Source organism: Manacus candei, unplaced genomic scaffold, assembly GCF_025592945.1.
Source record: "Manacus candei isolate 608988 ecotype Guabito, Panama unplaced genomic scaffold, ASM2559294v1 h1tg000054l, whole genome shotgun sequence".
NCBI lineage: Eukaryota > Metazoa > Chordata > Aves > Passeriformes > Pipridae > Manacus > Manacus candei.
In genome coordinates this window covers 1129659-1144839 of record NW_026138102.1, presented here as the reverse complement: position 1 = coordinate 1144839, position 15181 = coordinate 1129659, and the positions used below count along the sequence as shown (strand labels likewise).

At 50.8% G+C, this 15181-nt stretch overlaps 1 protein-coding gene across 2 annotated transcripts in view; it reads left to right on the top strand.

Annotated features, from left to right (window-relative positions):
* Positions 1–5185: 5185 nt before the first annotated feature.
* SLC45A4 (solute carrier family 45 member 4) overlaps positions 5186–15181 on the top strand; it is an 88384-nt gene continuing 78388 nt past the window's right edge. Inside the window, exon 1 of one of the 2 annotated variants that reach the window (XM_051802066.1) lies at positions 5186–5437. The gene's annotated coding sequence lies outside the window, so the exon portion shown is untranslated. Of the gene's footprint in view, positions 5438–5739; positions 6027–15181 lie in introns of those variants that run through there. The other variant, XM_051802071.1, reaches the window with a different exon arrangement.

Sequence of the window (15181 nt, the reverse complement as noted above, 5' to 3'; positions counted from 1 at the left end):
CTTTTCTTGCAGGGAAACAGGTGTATTTCAGGCAGAGACATTGCACATCCACAGGCCTCCCTCCTTTCAGGCACCTCTTTCACTCAGCGGTTTGTGGCCAGAGCAAAATCAAGGAGTGAGGGTGGCTCCTTCATCTTCCTGCCAAAGTCTCCACAAATTTATGGGCACAGGAATCAGAGATTTTGTGAGCAAGGCTGCAGAGCACCTCATGCTCCATGTAATGGACCACAAAGCTTCTCATGACTCTGGCTAAGAGGGACCAGTGACCAGCTGCTGTTTCAGAGTCACAGGGTTCAAGGCACACGGAGCAAACAGCGCTCAGCAATCTGCCCCCTTGCAAAACCCAGCACTGACCGCCTCTGCCAAGCCCACAACTTCCTTTTGAGCAATAGTTTTGCTGTGTTGATTTGGAGAACTCCAGCAATGGAGAACCTACTGTGCACCAGCTACCCCAGGTGGCTGTTCACAGTGGTCAACAGCCTCCACCACTTAAAACCAAAAGGGCATCGGACTGTGAACATATCTGGCCTCTGCTCCAGACCACAGGACATGGTTTGGTTTTCTCAGTGGGGCTGGAGTGTTGTTCACCCCTTGGCACCTCTTTGCATCCACTTCATCCAGGTCAGCTCCTTCCATTCTGCACTTCACCACTGCTTTGGGCATAGCTCTGACTTGTCATCCCTGGTGGCTAAGAACAGCCCTGCTCTGTTCCCTATTCTGATCCTGCTCTGAAATCCCCTGGATTTCCCTCAAGGCCAATGTTACACAAGATCTTCTCAGATGTTCAAAAAAAAGAAGAGCCACTCCAGGGGCTGGAAAATGCCAAACCAGCATCTGCCAGGCAGGTTTCTCTCAAAGAAATAACAGTGGGGGTGCAGGAGAGACACACAGGACCTGTGGATGTTAATATCTGGGGGTATTTTTACTAGAACTCAACATCATGTGCTCTCAGAATCTCTATTGACCCCCAGCACACACATTTTCAGTGACCTGGTAGTGTCAGCAGCCTGGGAACTCAGTTTCAGTCATCCTGCCTTCTCACAGGCCCACGGGCAGAGGCAGGTAATCTGTCGCTGGAGCATCTCATCCTTCCTGACAGAGACTGCTTTCAGCCTGGAGACAGACACTTTCGTGGTACTCAGGTCCAGGGTGCAGCTTGTTCTCCCCAGGTACGTCAGATCCCTGTAGGCACTCTGGGCAACTACACGGAAGTGTAGGAGGGTGGAAAAGCCCGGATCTGCCTTGTCCTTGAGTCCAACCCCCAGGCAAGTGGGTTGTTGAACCCATGTGAAAACCTGACAAGCACTGAGAAACCCAAACCTCTTAAGAGCCTTTTGCATGACCTCAGTGACCTCAGCTGCAAACCCCACCCCCACTTCTGCCTTCTACATCCCTGCGGCCACTCCGGCTGCGCTCTGGTTCCCTCATCAGCGGTGCTTTTGAACTTCCTTCTCAGCATTTAGTGCTGCCAGAGAAGCCACTTTGCCTTTCAGCTGCGAATTTCACGGTCATCTCTGATATGTCAGCACCTGCCAGGTGGGACACCGCAGGATCCCTGAGCAATGGAAGAGCCGCAGGGATGATCCACGCAACGCCTGGGCTGCAGCCGGATCTGGAGAGGAGCGAGAGAGGGAGCGCTAGCGTGTGAGATCTGACAGGCTCATAACAAACCCAGCTGGCTGGCACACACACCGAGCCCAAAACACCCCAGGCCACCCCCCTCCCACCCTCCTGATACCATCACACCCCTCTGCAGTTAATTAAAAAAGGATTAAAGCAGGCTGTAAGGACGTGGGCGATGGCTGAGGTCAAGGGGCGCCTTGCAAACCTACGCCAAGCCCCGCAGCTGGTGCTGGGACAGTGGGCTGCCTGCTGGGGATGCCAGCTTCTCCAGGAATAAGGCAGGGCTGCTTGCCTCTGGCAGTGATGCTCTGTACGGATTGCTGCAGGGCAAGGATTAGGATCAGGGTATAGGAGCCTGCAGGGAAATGCTTGTCCTGCTGGGAAGAGAGCAAGCAGTGGTTATGACATTCCTCTGAGGCCTCTGTGCTGTCCTGCTGGCCCTTCCCAGGGTTTGTTTCGCTGTGTCTCCTTCCAGAGCTCACACCTTTATCCCACATGAGCCACGTGCAACCATCCCAGCCCTGGCAGTGAGGTTCAGCTCGGGCAAGCAGCTCTGTCACAACAGTATAGGCTGTTCCTGACTGCTCCCCATTTCCCAAAATATGACTGTTTCACCAGGGCAGTGCTCAGAGGCTTTTTCCATCCAGAGTGATGCCAGGTAGATAGGTCCTTCCCACATCCAGCCTCACAGAAAGCACTGGGAATGTGTCTGTGGATGAGGGACAGTGCCAAGGAGTCCCTCGCCTTACCTGGCCAGAGGCATGGTCATAGATGGCTGGAAGTCACCTCTACATGGGTGACTTCCTTTAACCCTGGGATTAAAGCCTCAGTATCAGTGAATTGCACCTTCAAGGGGGACACTTTTTCGCAAGGAAGTAGAGAACACCCTGGCTCACTCTGAGGGCACTCCTGCCTCGTGCAGAGGTCTCCAGGAGCAGATTAAATGGCATGTGTTGGTAGCTCCCACATGGAGAGGAGCAAGGGGCAAAGCTCAGCAGGAAGGGTAAGGGCAAATGGAGATACTGTGGGAGCTGGAATTTGCTGGCACAGAAACAAGGCCATGGGGCCAGGTCTGAAATCCACCTCTGAGTGACAGGACATGCTGTGTGGTGGCAGGAGTAGAGATGTCTCAGGCTGGTGGATGACCAGACTGCACCAACGTTCCTGTGGGGAACCCTCCTCCTCTTGGCTTGTGTCACCAAATGGAGAACTGACCTGTAGGATACAAGTTGGTTCCTCATCAGCATCATGGTCCACCCAAGCCTAAAACATGGGGCCAGTCATGGCACCCAAGTGCTCCCCATTTGACCCAAATCAGTCTCACATCCCCTAAAGTATTTCAGTTCAGCCCCAACCCACCTCTTTCAGAGTGGGTTGGCCAAAACAAGCCTGAAGAGCTCAGTGAAGTTCCTCATGGTCTTTTCAGCTGTTTCTTCTATGAATTCATTGACTTTCCCTCCACAGCCTATGGGACCCCTGCTCCCCTAGAGCAGGATGCTCCATGCAGGGCCTGACCTCTCTTTTAGGTGTTCCTAAATGCTTCCAGTCATAGAATCACAGGTTGGTTTGGGTTGGAAGGGACCTTAAAGATCACCTTGTTCCAATCTCCCTGACAAAGGGAGGGAGGGACAGGAACACCTTCCACTAGATCAGGTTGCTCCGAGCCCCATCCAACCTGGCTTGGAACACTTCCAGCGATGGGGCATCCACAACTTCTCTGGGCAACCTGAGTCAGCCCCAGTGACCTCAGTAATTGCTGCTGTCCCCTAACCAACCCATCCTGCCGTCACCCAGCCTTGGAAAGTTTTCTCCCTCCTTACCTTGCACTTGCCAGAGACTGGCTGATTCATCCACTCTGCCTCAGGCATCCCACGCAGCCACTGATGATTGAGTTACTTAACAATTAAGCAGAGCCTTAAATCTTTGCAGCACTTAACATGTATTGACTAATTAATCCAAGCCTTATCTGAGGTAAGTTAGTTCAGTCTTGTGTGTAGCTTCCAAACATGCCCACGGCTGCCTCGTGGGTCAAAGGCTGAGGCAGCTCTGCAGAGGTGATAGGAGGTCCACCATCCTGATAGGAGGCCTGTGCAGCACTGCCCTTCTGTGCTGTGACTTCAGAGGTCACTGGGCCCAGGGGACCATGTCCCCAGCCCAGGACTCTTGCCAAACTTGCCCTCAAATGGGCTTTTCTCCTGCATCTTCTCTGGCCTTCCACAGTTGCTTCACTCCCTTCTCTCCCACCCAGGGGGGGCTCCCTGCACAGCCAGCAGCTGAAACCAACTTGCTGGGACAAGCAACAAGTTGCCTGAGGCTCTGCCAGACCTTGAGCACAGGTGGGAAAAACCTTTCCCTGGGGTCCTGCTGGCAGCCATCCATGAGCCCTGCTGATGCAGGAGAGCAAACCTGGCCTTCGGACAGCGATAGGAGAGCACAGCAACTGCCCTGCTGCACCCTGCTCCAGCGCCAGCCGGGGGGAGCCAGGCTTTCCCCACAGCCTGTTCACAAGGGCTGTCTCAGCCACATCAAACCCCACATCCCTGTCTCTCTGTCAGCAGGGAATGAGGCCAGGCGTGGGAGGCAGGGAACCCATTCCCTGCGTGGATGAGCTGCACAGGAGCTTCGTGCAGATGAGCGGGATGGGGAGGTGCAGAGATGCACCCAAGGTTATGCAGAGAGCCCATGGCAGAAGTCAGTGCCTGGACTTTGGGAGAGGGAAAGGAAGGGGGTTGCAGTAGCTAAAGTTATGGGTAGGGACTCAGAATGCTGAGTGGGATTCCCAGCCACACAACCCCTGAGGCCTGATCCTGAGCAAATCATCTATTTTTCTTCCAATGCGGTCACTTTAGTTGCAAGACTAAAGGAAAATCCCACATTCTTGTGCCACGCAGGTTCCCAACCTTGGCTAAGGCCAAGGCAGACATTAAAAGTTTTGCCATGCCATAGGCCTCTTGCACTGGAGCACATGATCCCCCCAGCACAAGGTACATGATGGTCTTTGACATAACACCAGCACCAAAATGTTTCGGCCCACCTGAGTCCTTTGAGCAGCTCATGCCCTTTCCCTGCCTCCCTGTCACCACTGGGTTTCAGCTCAGTGACACCCCCCTCCCCAACAGCAGGTGATGAACCCAGAGAGACACTTGATGTGAAGGACCTGGCAGCAGAAAGGCACTTTGTCAGCCTGGGGAGTCACAGAGCAGCCAGGTGGAAGAAAGCTTCATCTAAAAAACCTCATTTAGAAAAGCCAGGACCAGCAGAGTGGGGATCTGCACAAACCACGTGGAGTCTGTAACAGCAAGGTACTGGTTTGAGTCAAAAAGCATCAACCTGCACATTATAAAGCCACCTCTGCTGCTTGTAAGGGTGCCCTTCATGTGCCCTCCACCTTGTGCTGCTGAGGGTGGGGTTCCTGCCTACCCCATGGATACACCATTTGGTTGCTTTTTAACACATAGTCTAATAACACCAAATGCAGATGAGAAACTCCCCTTCCTGTGAAATTCATCCCAGAAAATCATGAGTTGTAAAGCAGAGCAACTTACAGACCAACACTTTTCCTCTAGGTCTTAAACCATCACATATATTAAGAGGGAATTTTTTTTTCCCTCAACTGAATATGTGCTGATCTCATTCATCCTGGGAAAAGCACGGGGTGTTCTCATCCAGGCTATACCTGGCAAGCTGCACACACTGTGACAGAGGGAGAGAACTTCTGAGCAGGCTCTGCAGTGGCTGCTGCCAGGCTCCTTGTGGCTCATTCCCGGAGCAAGAGGCCGGCTCCTTCACCTGGCATTCTTGGGAGAGATGAAGGGTAAGTCAGCAAATCAGCTTTATGCACTGCAGTCATCCTATGCTTTCAGCCATGGTAGAATTAGCTCAGGTTGGGATTTGCTAGTAGCCGGGCAAAAAATATCTGCAGGGCTTTTCCTCCCCATCTCCACTTCCCTTGGAAGGAGAGAAGACAAGAAAACGTTTTGAACGCGCTGCGTTGGAGGCAGGTTGTGCGGGAGCCGCGGTTCCCGGCGAGGCTCTGCAAGCACTGCCGGGGAAACCAACGGGGAACGTTCCTGATGCTATTTTAGACACCGGCAGAAAACGCCGGCTTAGCAACACCGAATTCGACGGGGCTGCACAAACCCCGGACCAGCGACAGCTCGCCCGAACCGCAGGGACCCCGAGCGAGCCGCTCGCACCGATGTGCGGGCTGTCGGTCGGTCTGTCCGTGTGTTTGCCAGCCACGACGCTGCTTTGACATGTCAGCTGGTGAGCCGGCGCCTGGATGCCTCGGTGTCACGCAGGCAGCTCCGTTTGAGCCCTGGGGAGAGCAGCTTAGATCCGCTGACCGGGGTTAAAAATGAGCCGCAGTTAAGCTGTTGAAAGGGATCCGCGCTGCCGCCAACGTGAGTGCTCCGCGCCTGCCAGGGCAGGTGGAAGTTGCATGCCTGTCTCCAAGGGGGAATGCGGCTCTTGCCGGGTGACTGCCGGCTCCATCGGGAGCCTCCTGGCTTGCTTGCCTGGGAAAGGATGGAAAGAGGGCATGCTGCGAGGCTGCTGCAGCCGGTGGGTGCTGCTGAAAGCAGCGTGTGAGATTAAAGGCGGTATCTGAGCATAAAGACACCAGAGCAGACCCTTGGCTTAGGAAAAATGAGTATTGCAGGGCTGGGTACTGCAGAAAATGTCCCCTTCATAAGTCGGGCTGTGTTTGGAGCAAAAAGAGCAATTATGCAGATTCTGCTGCAAATCATTTTGGTTGGGTTAATTTGGGAAGAGGATGTTTGCTGGCAGCCTGGCAGAGGGGTTAAGATGCAGAATTACCGGATCAGGCTGGTGTTCTGAAATGGTAGAATAATCCCAAGGCAGAGTTTGTTGTGATTTATCTTCTGAGATTGTCAGGAGCAGGGAGACCTTAGCTTAGAGGGCTTCTCTTAATAAAATAGAAAAAAAAGATTTTGAAATACAGAGCCTGTTTTGCAAAGCCCAGACCCCACAATGATGGGCACTGCTGATACCAGCTGTCCTGCCTTCGCTCTGAATGCCAAGCCTTTCCAGAAAGGCAGCTTGTAAAGGCCCTGTCTCAGGGAAGTTTTTTACTGCCCTGGTTTTGCGCGTGGTGCATTCGCATGTCCGTGTTTGGGGGGAAGAGGCATGAACTGCTCGTTGTACCCCAAACCTGACTGTGCAGCCATGGAGTTACTGTGGTGGGTGTTACGCAGGGTTGTGCTTCTAAAAGCAGAGCCTGGCTGGGTTGAACATGGTGATCCTTCCTGGAGCTTTCAGTGCTCATGGGTTTGGGCATCTCTTACCTAAAACTGGTTCCTGTTCCTCAAAAGCTGGTGTCAAATGCCCAGTGCTCCCATGGGACCTCCTGCATGGACACCGCAAGGATGAGAGGTCTTAGCTGATATGCAGCTCCAGCTGGGGTGACATAGTGAAAATGCCACAGAGGGCAGCTTGGCAGGGTTGATTTGGACAGGATGGAGATTGGAAAGGAGGGTAAATAGCAGTGAATCCTCCTGGAGAGGAGGTGACCAGGGATCAAAAGGGAGAGATGGCATTGGTGTGTGCTGGGACAGTTCTGGGATGTGGAGTGGGCAGGGGTATGTAAATACACACTCAGGTGACACAGGGACTGGTCCCTGCTCTAACCCATCACTGTCTGTGCTTGGCAGTGAGTGCACAAAGCCACAAATGAGAGATGTTGCACGTTTGCAAGAAAAGGGGAATTTGCTCCTTTCCCACTTCTCTATTAAACTTCATATTGCAAACTCTGCCTCAGCTCTCCTTCCAGAGGGAAAAGAGCAGTTGCTGTGAAGGCTCATTTTTTTAAAAGCAGTAGGATAAGAAACCTAAAGCACAACCTTCTACCAGCATAATTCTGGTCTAATTCCTAGTGGCTGTTTCAGGACTGACCATAAGCAAACCATTCAGCAGTGTAAGGGCACGTCCTCTGCAGGAGCAGCAGCCTGCCTTGGATGGCTACTTCGTTTTCTTTCACTACAGCTTTTGCACTAAATTTATGGCCTGTATTGTTTTGTCTATTGCTTGAGGACAAAGGGTTCTCTGTACTGAGCAACCCTATTAAAACGTGCCTATTAAATCTCACCCCATGAAACCACAGGGACTGGCTGCTGTGGGCACTGGGGGCAGTCCTGCTGCGGGTACTAGTCTTGAAGGTTACAAGAACCAAGCACAGACCAACAGCACTGTTATCAAAAGCTGGGGGTCTACTGGTAGGAGAGCAAGAATGGTGCATGAGGGAAGGCTCACAGCTCCCTGCCTTGCAGGAGACCTTTCAGCTGCCTTTTACCTTCAGCCTTCAACTCAGATGAAAAAGGAGACAAGAGTGAAGGCTGTTGCTTCATGGCTTATTGACAGTTTGTCAATCAGGGGTTGGAAGAGGGCTCCAGTTAACACCTGGGCATTCCTGTAATTTAGTTCCTCCAGCAACTAATGCTGGTTCACAATTTGGATCTCTGGAAATCTCTTCATCCACCTCTGGAGCAAGGCACTGCTTTGTTTGGCAGGGATGGGACACTTAGTTAGAACCTGCTGTTGACGTGGGCACAGCATTTTATCCCTCTCACCTGAAGGGACAAAGCCCCACCAGCAAACTGCCCCAGGCTGAGCTGCTCTCCTGGGCTGACAGCCTCAGGGTGCCTCTCTCTGCCATGGAGTCGTGTGTCAGTGCAAGCTGCTCTGAGAACATGGATCCAGACCCAAAACTAGGTGAGGGCAAAGACCTCCAACAGCCCAGAGCGAGGGGGATTAAATCACATGCAGAGCAAACCCCTTGCCAGTGGCTGCACCGTACGCTGAAGCAACTACACAGCCCACAGCCCTGACACAAAACGACTGAGGGAACAGCAGCCAGATCATTTTTCTTATGAGAATGCACTATTCTTGAGCAATTTTTCCAGTACATCCCACGCAAACAGGTTTTCCTTGAACACCACACAGTGGCATTTGCCATCTCTTGCCAGCTTGGTTTTTTCCTAATTGTAGGGGTTGGGAGGGCTCTCACGTAACACTTGGTGTCTCTGTGCTGGTGGGTACAGAGCCTGAGGGGCGTATCCTCATGAAAAATCCAGCACTAAACCATTTCATATGACCAGCTGTGCTGAAATCATAGAATCACAGGATGGTTTGGTTTGGAAGGAACCTTAAAAGATCACCTAGTTCCAACCCCAAGTCAGACAAAGTCCCACCTTTCTGCAGAAACCTGAGGCCTTTGACCTGGCACACACATACCACGTCCTTCCTCTTCTCATCATCACAACAGCCTTCCCAGGAAGGGCACATTGACTCTTTCCAGCTGGCATGCAGTGGATTACACTGCAGGAGCAGCGTTGATCCTTCAACACTGGCACTAGCTATTGTTATCCGTGATATTTTACTGTATCAGCTGAATTCTTTGTGCTACAAAGAGAGATGTGGAGAGAAATGTATAGTGTCTGACCTGGAGTTTGAGCTATGATGAAAACAGGGAGATTTTAAGCCATTTTTTGGCCCAATTTATCAACTTCCATTGCACAACAGCACCTCGGGGCAGCCAGGGTGTATCACCAGATACATTAATTAGCCTTCTTAGTTAGTGGTGAGTGATGGACATGTGCTATTTGTTCACAGCTAAGAGAATGAAATGGCCAGAGTCTCCCCCTTCCCACATGGGAGAGATGGAAGGATGTTTTTACGGGAGCAGCTCTGTTTCTTGGTAGATGCTTCTTTTTGATCTGGGCTTGCAATCTCGTCAGGTCCTTCATTTCTGTATGCAGGAGGGAAGAGGAAGCAAAAGCAGCACAGCTTCTCCCACTTGTCTGCCCCTGGTACCCCACACACTGACCTGATTAGAAGGGCAGGGGAAAAAAGGTATTTACCCAAGATGATCTAATTAATATTTCCAGGGTTGTCTTGTTCAATAGCAGACTGATATTCCAGTTCTCCCTTGATCTTGATCACCCTGAAAAGTCCATTAATTTTAACCTGTTGAAATAGGACCAGGGGATATAAAACTTGAGTTTCAAACAACAAAAAACAAACAGAAATTGAGTATTTTCCTTTACTTGTAATGTGACACACTGAATAATGCTCAAAAGTGGCAAATGCCTGGGGAAAATTGTTTCATCATCAATCAAACAGTTTTGCAAGGGAGAGAAGAAGAAAATCCAACAGTCATGGAGTCCATGGATATAGTGGATTGAGCCCTGTCTTTCTGCAATGGAAGCAGACTGAGTAACTTCCAGTGTCTCCTGTACTTGTCCTGTCAGATCTATCTGAGGGTATTTGAGATCATTCTTAGTTTATCTTCAGACACAGGAGCAGCTTCTGTCTGGGATCATGACTGTGCCATTAGCTGCAGACTCCTGGGTGTGATTCCTGTGTTCATAGTCAAGCAAGTACCTGTTGGGAGAGGGAGAGGATGAGCTGGGTTATGAGCTGGGTTCTTTGTGATCCATGGGCCAATTTCCACCACCAGAGGATTCAATGTGCTTTGAAAGAGAGGCGAAGGAGTTTGGGAAAACAATTCTCACACACTCAAGTCAACAGAGAAAATGATAAACACACAAAATAAAACACAGCTTACCTTTGCTTTAGCAACCTGTGAAAGCCATAGCAGCAGTGCTGCACAGGGGGGCTTGGCATGTTCTCCTCCAAGAATTAAGTAGCCCCAAAAGTGGAAAAACATGGACAACTGCCAATATATCCTGCAGTTTTCTGAGCACTCTGAGCATCCGAATTCACCTTTAGGCTGCAGAGCAGGCTGCTATCAGGAAGCTTTGGCAGTGACAGTGGAGAGGCTGGATGCTCTTGGCATCCTTTTTGCCAAGCCTGTTGTGCAGCCAGGTCTGCAGAGCCGCACTGGGCACCACAGAGAACAGTGGCCTCTCCTGAGACTGGGCAGGAGCTGTGTCTCTCCACACACGGGACAGTATCCACTCCAGCCTCCAGGACACAGCCCTGAGAGCGACGGGGACGGGACACGTTGGCTCTTTGTGTGGAGTCTGGGCAGACACATCCAGGTCACTCGCTCCAGACAGCATTCATGACCTGTGCCTTTGCTGTTTTCCAGCCGCCCAGAGGGGAGCTCGGAGCCTTGGCAGCAGCCCTGCCACAGTCCCCAGGGTCCCTGCTGAAGCATGGCTGGAGCGTGTGGCAGCTCAGGCACTTGGGAAGATGCCACCACGTCCGGCTTGGATGTGATGTGCCTCATCCCACGGTGCCTTTTGGGTTCATTTGGGCACTCAGCTCATTCTTCCGTGGCTGAAGGGAGATCTAAGCACAGGATTTAGCTCATCCTCCCCTTCCTTCTCCTCCTCGATCCTCTAGAAAGAATAAATGCAAAACAGAATGAAAGTCATCCACGGCCAAGGCAAGTCCATGCTAATCCCTCTTTGGAGTCTTGGCTGAGTCCTGCATTCAAGCTCTGGGAAATATTGGGAAATGGATAATAGAGCAGGAAATGCTGGATTTTGGTAGCTGAGAAAAAGAGAGGCACACATTACCCATGCCATAAAGAGAAAGGGGAGGGTTTCCCTCTCCTCCCCTGATTTGGATGCTGGAACTGACTGGACACAAGTGTCCAGACTGTGTGAAAAAAGACTGTGCCACCCTTCTGGTCAAGCTGAGGGACCAGACTGGGGAAAAGCCAATGGCTTGAAGATCACAGGCAGCTCATGTCGATGCCTACCCATCCTGAGCCTGCTCCTGTGGCATTTTCAGTAGACACCCTTTGGTGCATTTGAGAGGGAAAGAAAATCTGTCTGACAGCCCATTCCTCTAGCAGACCTTCTCTTCTGTTTCTGAGCCCAGCTGCCCATCTCAAAAAAGACTTTTCTCTGCCATCCTGGAGAAGGAAAAGAAAGCACAGGATCAGCTGAAAAAGCTGAACTGGCTGCAAGCAAACCCAACACCCTCTGCAACATCCAAGAGACCAGAAACTTCATTTGCTCTGTTTCTATACAACTGATCAATTGAAACCAATCGATGAAATGCTGTGGGTTGCTGTGTTCCTGCCTCCACCCCATGGGCTCTGCCTGATCTGAGCAGCAGATTGGAGCACACACAAGCACAGATCCTCCAGGGACATCCCAAGTCCTCCTGCAGGCTTGTTTTGGCTCTGAGAAAGCAAAGACCAGCTCAAAGCATTCATCCTGGTCATGGGATTTCTCATGGGTATTATTATGTAAAGCTCAGCCTGGATAAAATGGAGTTTGACAACCCTTTCCTCCCAGGCCTTCTCCCCATATATTCTCTGAACACAGTGGGCAATATGATGGGTTATCTGCCATGCAGGCAGGGCTCCTCAATGCCATCTTGTACCTCTCTATCCAAGCCCATGAGTTTAGGTTGCAGCTAAACCTTGTGCATTTTTTCAAGCTCAGCTTCTCCAGCCCCACAGGTCTCACATAGCTCTTTCTTCCTACCTCACAGAATCATAGAATCACAGAATATGCTGAGCTGGAAGGGATTCACAAGGATCATCAAGTTCAACTCTTAGCCCTGCCCAGGACCATCCCCATCACCTCATGTGCCTGAGGGTATCATCCAAACCCTTCTTGAGATCTGGCGGGCTTGGTGCTGTGACCACTTCCCTGGGGTCCTCCCATGGACCTTGATCACACTTCACTCTTACTCATTTAGGATACTGCTAGATTTTTCTCCTAATTTCTTTATTTTGCCTTGCTTCCCAGCCTGTGTCCCTCCAGTGGTTCATGCCTTCCTGTAACACTAAACTCAGGTCTTCAGTCTCAAAGTCCTGTGATGTCTCTGACTGTAGCCATTCCCACCAACAACCAGCCCCCAAGGGTAGCCAACCTCCTCCTACTTTCTATCACATCTTTGGAAGTGCTCCTCAAAAAACATCCAAAAATCAACTCCACCAGTCTCTGGTAGAAACACATCTTTGCTCCCAGCATCTGCATAATGGTCGTGTTGCCACACAACACATTGGCAAACATCACTTTCCTTCTCCACATTCCCGCTTGCCTGAGCCCACCCATTTTCCTATGTGTTAATCTTGTAATGGCAAGTGAGGGTTTGTTGCATAGCACAGCTTAGCCCAGCTGCAGCTTCTCGTCCTATGGCAACAGAAACCAGCATAATAACAGCAAGATGATGACTCATTAAAACCAATAACCTCAATAATTAGGCTTACTTAACTTTTCCAATTGTATAAACAACTGAGGAAAAAAAACCAGGATCTTATGCTTTTCCAATATTTTTTCCCTTTTCCAGTTTCTCACACAGAAACTGTCAGTATTGGGCACTTGTCACAGACAAATTTCCTCTCTCTCCCAACACAACAGTAAATTCATGGAGTGAGGGGAAATGATTGCTTTGCCCATACTCTGTGAGTGCTGAAGACTCCCCAGCACCTCTGCTCTGAGCAAGGAGACCAGCTGCAGCCCTGCCTCGGTGCCAACACTGCTCCAGCTGCTGTTGCTATAGGGGAAAAAAAAAACAAAGGCAGAACTGTCCAAGTTTTGAGTTCCTGAAAAAATCTGTTTAAATCAGCAGGGACAGAGTCTGGATGAAATTTCTCTCCATATATGATGCTCAGTGGGTGCATCTCTGCCACCCACCACTGCTACTGGTTGAAGCTGTATCCTGGTACAGCCTCTTCCCTGCCACCCCTGTAACCTGCCCCTCTCTAAATAACCCGTACCTGCCACTGCTTCTTGTCAGAGGCAGAGGAGGAGGCTTGGACCAAGGGAAGAGCTGCCCACAGGATCAAGAGAAGGAGTCTGTAGGACAAGGAGTCACTGGAAGTAGGATCAGACCTCGAGAACTTGACAGTCAAACCTGCTCTGTAAACCTCACTCCTCCCCTCCCCAAAAAAACCCCCAATGAGTACAATAATATGGTGTTAAAAATGGAAAGTGCTTATGGAGAGAGATCAGCTGCTTTGTGAGGCAGCTGTATGTTCTGAAGTTCCTTTTGATGTAAATGTGTGAAATTACACATTTACTGCAGGATTCAAATGTAGCCATGGCAACATGGTCATCAAACGGTTGCATATGGAAGTGCAAATCCATACAGGTTTCTGGCTGGTGAGATTAAACTGCCCAGAGACAGGGCTCAGTGTACGCCAAGCCCAGGCCCTTCATGCCCAAAAGGAATCAGCTCTGGCTTCTGTGCCTGGGAAAAATTACATTTCTTTGCATCCAAATTGGCTCCACTCGAGTGGGCTGACCACCAAGCAGCTGCAGGAGGGCACTAAACAGGCTGTGCCCTCAGCAGAGAGGTAGCATCGTGCACCTCCCTGCACAGGACGACCCTGTCCTCAAGGCTGGATTAAACAAACCCCTTTGCTCAGCCTTGCAGGGGGCAGGGAGAGTTCAGCCAGGAGCTGTGTCTCTGCAGAGAGGGTTTAAGTTACACCTGGAGCACGGTCAGTCTGTATTCATAGAATCCCCGTGCACAAAAACAGGCTGGGCAGCCAATGGCATCCCTTCTCCCACGGCGTCCTCATGTGACAGCAATCTGGTGACATCTGAAGAGGGGACAGCAAAGCTGGCGTGTGTACTGTCTGCAAGGAGGAAAGGGCTGTGCCCTTAGAGCCTCAAGACCACGACCTTGCTGGTCATTGCTTGGAAACAGGGCCAATCCATTAATTTTCCACAGTTGTCAGTTCCAGGCTGAGCCACAGTGTCACAGCCAAGGAAAGTCAGTCGCAGCCTTCTGCCTTGTCCCCTGGACGTGAGGCACAGTCTGAAACCTCACACAGACTGGGCTCAGATCAGGGTCCTGGTGTGCCCAGAGTGACGAGCGTATCGTCAGGTGCACTGTGAAACAACAGGGGAAAAGAGAAAGAGAAAGGGGGGGGGGGGGGGAAGGAAAAGGAAAAGAAAAAGGAAATAAAAAGAAGAAAAAGAAAAAAAATGGAACGTGCACCCCAGCACGGAAACAGGCCATTGGGAAGGAAATAAAAGTTTTAAATAGACACTGAAAGATTGGCAGAATTTGGCTGTAAATGAAAACAGAGTAGTGGAAGGGCAGAACTTTGTCCTTGTTTTGCTTTTTTTTTTTGTTTCCCAGAGACTTGATGTGGCTCTTTCACTGAGAAACACAAAAGTAGGGCACAGTCCTCCAGCAGCCACCCTGGGGTATCCATAGTCTTGAGGTTGGGGACCTGCAGCAGGAGCCCCGGCATCCCTCTGGAATCAGCTTAGTAGGACACCTAAAGCACCTGATGGCAATGCCCCCAGGCTGTCCTATAGGAATTCACAGGATGGCTTCCTTGGTAGGACGTTCCTAGAGTTAATTAACCTCTGATCCTGATTTCCAGCAGGAACACCTCTTGTTTCCATCTCTAGCAAAAAGCTCTTCTGGTGCTTTGTCTAACAGATGAGACAGCCTGCTTGCACCTGGCACCTTCTTCTGCCGCAGGTATTTCTGGGCAAAATCCCTTTCTACCTTCCTTCCTGCATGGTAAACATCCCACAGCTCCACCACAGTTTCCAAACCTGTGAAGTCCCAGATCAGCTATCCTCCTGAGCTTCTTTCTCTGCATCTTGAGGTTTTGCAGCAGAACCCCTTTACCTTCTCTCAGAGACTA